Source organism: Sardina pilchardus, chromosome 14 (assembly GCF_963854185.1).
Source record: "Sardina pilchardus chromosome 14, fSarPil1.1, whole genome shotgun sequence".
Classification (NCBI taxonomy): domain Eukaryota; kingdom Metazoa; phylum Chordata; class Actinopteri; order Clupeiformes; family Clupeidae; genus Sardina; species Sardina pilchardus.
In genome coordinates, this window is record NC_085007.1 from 19,262,350 (window position 1) to 19,267,979 (window position 5,630).

The following is a 5,630-nucleotide window of genomic DNA, read 5'->3' on the forward strand; positions in this document are numbered from 1 at the left end:
CTGTCTGTTAGCCTCTGGATGTGCGTGCCTGCTCATCAAGATTTTGCACATAATTTTTAAACCCATTATTCAGTAGGCTGTCACTATTTAAGTGTACAGTATATGTGCCAAAGAAGGTGCAAATTCAGGGTGATTAGCAAGTAAATATTTTGGGCTGTGCATGGTACATGTAATACATAGAAATACAAACTATTACAATACTGCAACATAGGCTGTTTACATCAGTCCACTTAACAGTGCTAACCTGATTTCAGCCTGTTTTGCATAATAATTTGTCAACAATCTGCAAGAAATGGTTTAACCAAAAGCTGTTGCCAAATGAAAAGCTCTAATGTTAGATTGTGTTATCACAGTGAATATCAACAAGGTTATGATCATCTTTATCTTATAGTAAATGTTACTTTCTCTATGACACTGCACACACAAAAACATTTGGCTACAGAATACATTTCGGTTAAAGATACCAATCATGTGTCAAGTGAGAGAAAGTTGTTCCCTTGTGATCATGAGGTCACATTTCTGGTTTAGTGTGGGCGTCGTGCATTAAAACCGAAGAAATGTGTCAGACAGAAAAAGAGAAAGCCAGCAAAACAACACCGCTTGTGTGGTAGAAATAAACACGCCATCATCAATACTGGAACCATATGCTGAGCACTCTTGATCTGGGACTTGGGTGTGAAGCCGATCTTAACATGGCATCTGGAAACCTCGCACACTGACGGCTTTTTTTCCCCCCACTGATATAGACTCGTGCTGGTATTTCACAAGGAAAAAATCAAATGCAAAACTTTGTGTGTGAGCTCTTTTTCTCCTGCTGGAGACAGATTGTAAACAGATGCTGTTCAATGACTTCAGTGACGGACGGGGAGACCCTTGTGTTGGGTGTCTTCTCCGTCATGACCTTCTGTCACTCCCTGTCTGTGCGGCTTTCTGCTTCTGCATTGGCTTAGTGGTCCTCCTCCACCTCACTCCAATAGTATGCTGATGCCTGTCTCGTCTGTCTCGAGGGGACAGTACGCTAACATTTGTCAGATGTTGTCTGTCTCCAGAAAGCTGAAGGGGTGAGGCTGAAGGCCTGTCGTGTCCTCTGCCACACACACACACACACACACACACACACACACACACACACACACACACACACACACACACACACACACACGCACGCACACACGCACACACACACACACACACACACACACACACACACACACACACACATGCTAGCCCGCATGCTGATGACGTCCAGAGACCTCATTCATATGCCTAGGGGTCATGGGAGGATACGTGTAATAAACTTTCCACATTTGAAACCTTACCGATTAATCACTGAGGTCGACATGTTCCTCTTGGTCTGTGGCAAAGGAATAAAGTTGTGAGAATTATAGTGGAGCTGGAAAAAAAAGAGTTTTAAGGGGTTTACATGTCACATTTCGACACACACTCACGAAACGCGACCAGCAATTGTATATAAAAGTTGTGTGGCACAACATATGTGGTCTGGACAGTGTGTGGACATGCATGCCCATGCATTGGTGTTCATACTGAGTCAACAGCTGTTATAAAATGGAATTTCCCTCTATTTAGTCCTGTCTTTGATATTCTTAGCCCTTAATCTAGCTTCAAAGATTCTCAAGAACATTCTAAATGTCTCCCTCCTTACTGTAGCTTTCTAGCTGATGGGTGAGCATTTTTATATATGATGCATACTGCACTGCAGTTAATTCACAGGCTTCTGTATGGATCTCCAGTGCAGTTTTTCATTCGGATAATGAAATAAATTCAATTTGTTTTCTTTTCTCTTTTTTTTAGACATGACCTAACCCAAATTGAAGTGAGTTTTTCCCCGAAGCACCGTCAGAGTCCGAGTTCCCTATTTTCACAACAGTGATTTGAACTTCCCGGCTCTTGCACTGTAACTGATGGTAGATTGTGCTGGTTTCAATCAAGGCATCATGTCAGCCATTATGCCCTTAAATGCACTCAGCCTGCGCTTAAGGAAAATGTATTTTGGTGACAGATGGCGACATGAACACCTCTCTGCTCTTTCCAGAGCCCTAATGCTGCTGCTTGTGGTCGCAAGGGCAAGTGCTCTGTCCAGAGTGGTGTTCTGGTATGGATGTTCCCATTCCTCCAGTTACTTCTCCACATTGCATCAGACTTTTCTGTGATTGTTTTGTTATTTTATTTTGGCTTGCATCTGGGTGGGATGGGTTATATATACAGTACATAATTTAATTTCAGAAGCATAACTAGCTTGCCAAGATGAATAAACAGCTTGTTATAAAAATCGAAATTAAACTCATAACGATGGCGTGCCGGTGGCTCCAGAGGAGCAAAACAAAGTTGTTGGAAAGCAAGAGAGACATTTCATTCTCTCAAATTAAACATCTGGGACAGAGGAGGGGAACCACACCAAAATGTCATGTCATCAGTGGTCAGTGTAAATTAGAGGACCTGGATGGACACTGTCGGAGAGGCTGGATGTTCGGGATGACGACGACGGTGATGTCCGACCCGACCCTCACTGCGGCGCTCCAGTTTGTGGACGGTCAGGGCGCAGATCGAATCTCGCCACACCCTGACACTCAAGATGCACAGACAGGTAGTGACACCACTGTGGACTGGGAAATGAATCCCGCCAACAAAATACCCCCCATTGAAACAGCCACGGCTGCCCCGAGCCAAAAACAGATTACCGGTCTTGACACTCACACGTAAGGCCATACCATGGAAGGTGCAGTGGACTGACACCAAGCCATTGTCTGGGGCTTGGGAGAATCCTGGGGGCATATTTCTATTTCAGAATACCAGGCCTCTTTCACCCATGCTATGGTTTCAGTCTTGAACTTAAGACCTTATATTTATGCCAAGAAGGTGCATTTACACTTGTGCCGATTTATTGCTATGAGCAAATAAATGTCTCAGTGTAGAGAATGAGAGACTATTCAACAATGTGACACAGCTATATTACCTCTGTTTATGGTGTTTTTTTGAAATAACATCATCACCTCTCAAGTATAGTCTTGCATAAAATGTGTAGTCAATGTCACTGTTACCTTGAAACTGAATTATACTTGTTTGGACATCAGTGTTGCAGGCCAACATATTTTAACCAGCATTTGAACCCAGCTGCACGAGCCAATAAATGTCCCTGAGCTGCTCTTGAAATGGAGAGTGGGAGCTTGTCCAAAGTTGTAGAGTTACAGGCATTATTGATTTCAGGAAATCGAGAGGAAAAAGCCCTTATAATTGCTTTACACTGTGTCTTCCTTAACATGGGAATGCAAATAAACTGAAAATAAAGGGCCTTTGTAGCCAAGATGCACAGGAATTTGGTTATTATTTTCACACAATGTGTCCTTGCTTGGGATTATTGTTGAAGTAAGTAGTATAAGTGTAGAAGATATGCATGTTGCATTCATTTTCATTTTGAATAAGCTCATATTCTGACCCCTTTCCTTCAAGATTGCTTCCAGCTTGTTCCAAACCAGCACTTACTCCACTGTTGTTGACCATCTGGGCATGACCAATAAGAACCAGAACTTGGACTTAACTGTGTCCGGCCAACAGTGTCATACTTATGCTGATTCGTAAAGGTATTCTTTTTTTATTATGAATTCCTATTAAGTAATGCAGGTAACTTTATTTTTGTATAGATTCAGCAGTTTAGCACAATATACTGTGCCATGGTGTGGCTGCTTCTCTGTCAAGTCTCGATCCGTTCTCACATGCAATTAATAGCTCACACGTGCACACTTTTCTCACAGGACACAGTGTAATTGGGGCCAGAGATTTCTCAAATGTTCATGCCATTAACACAAAATCATGCTGAGGGCCCCCCAATAACCCCCACCCCCACATTCTCAGCCTGTCAGAGCAACAGCAAAGCTGATCTGCAGATGTGAACGACTGGCGTCTCCCAAAACAGCCGACTAGGAGCTTTTTTGCCTTCAAAGACGTCCATTTACCACATCAAACTCGACATAAGAAAAAAGCAAAAAAAAAACAGGTGGCTTACTTATTGTGTGGTGTGGATCCTTTAGGATAGATTATTTTACCAGATGATCAGACCTTGTCAAGTGCCGTGGCAGTGTTAACTAATGTTTCCATAAATTACTTTTCAAATTGCGACTTGAGTTAAGAGCAATGCAATCTTGCTAGCTGCCCTGTCATTAACCAGGGTGGCTGGTACTCTGTGGCACCTGATATCTCCTTCCTTAAGTTCAGGTGACTTTGCTGCGCCATTTGTCCTGGGTTTCACGTGCGTTGGCTCACCTCAGGTATCTCTGTATCAAGTTGTAAACATGAGCTGTTGGAACTGGAGGAAGTCAAATACACTCATACAGGAGGTTGGCGGAAGGGGGAGGGAGGAGGGGGGGGGGGTATCAGACCCCCATTACGGCTTTCAGATAGGAGATGGTGGTCCGAGGACATGGTGATAGGGCTTGCACTGGAAGCCTGTAATGCACAGAAACAATACATTTGCTTTAAGCTATCTTTCTGTAACATTGGATCACATCAATTTGTGGGGGGACCACGTTTTCTGTTCTCTTTGAAATTATAGACAATAAGAAAAGATGGTTTAAGACTACACATTAGACATCCTAAAAGCATGCCTTTTACACTGGCAACTGCAAAATGCACATCTACTTCAAGATTGCTGAATTCAATGTATATACAATATTGTATTAGAAAAAAACATTGTCCATGCACTTTATTAGTTTCCATATTCAATTAGCAGGAGCAGGTCTGTCTTAATGTATTTTAGTGTTGTGGTAAAATGCTGTGTTAGGCATTAGTAGAATTCTTCTCAGTAAAATACAAACTTTAGCATTAGCCTGCAGGATGGTTTTAAAATACTCCAACATGCTTTCAAAAGCAATGGAATCGCTGTTTTCCTACAACAGGCTATCATTTACAGGGTTAAACCCTCTTTTTCAGTAAATGCAAGTCTGGTTATGGGTTTCAAACCCATGTTGAGGGGAACTGTTTTATTTAGGGAAAGAGGAGCCTCGCAATTATTGTCAACAATTGGGTTATGTGCCACTTAAGGGATATTGATGAATCCAATTATATCTAATAAGAGCACAGTCTACTAATTATCCTTAATGCACCTTTTAGTGGTTTTTGCGGTTCATAATTTTAACCTCCGCAAGGCATCGGCATCCATTTACTAGAAACTGTGGGTCAGTCTAATTGTTTTATCGATACTTATTAACCAAACGCGGTCAGGCAACTTCATTATGGCTCAGATCTTCCAGTGTTTGATGGAAATTATTCCATCCTTGTCCGACTGTTCTGATCTGAAACTGAAAATTAATGTTAAGCCTTATGCATTCGACACATGGCTTACATGTAATGTTATTTTAACTTATTTCATTTCTATTAATGAATTGTTATCATGGCATCCGTTATGTCTTTTTTTGTAAGCATATGTGTGTTTACATTGGAGACAACATACTCAGATGGCTGGGTAGGCCTATTGTCGCTGAGGTGTTGGTGGATGGGGGCGAGAGGGGGCCAGGTTAAAACTTTTTCAACTCTTTCAAGTGGGAGGTTTCTTCGTGCAGGCTAACAGCAGCGCTCTTCAGTGTACCAACCACACGGTTAGCCAGGCGCATGAGGCA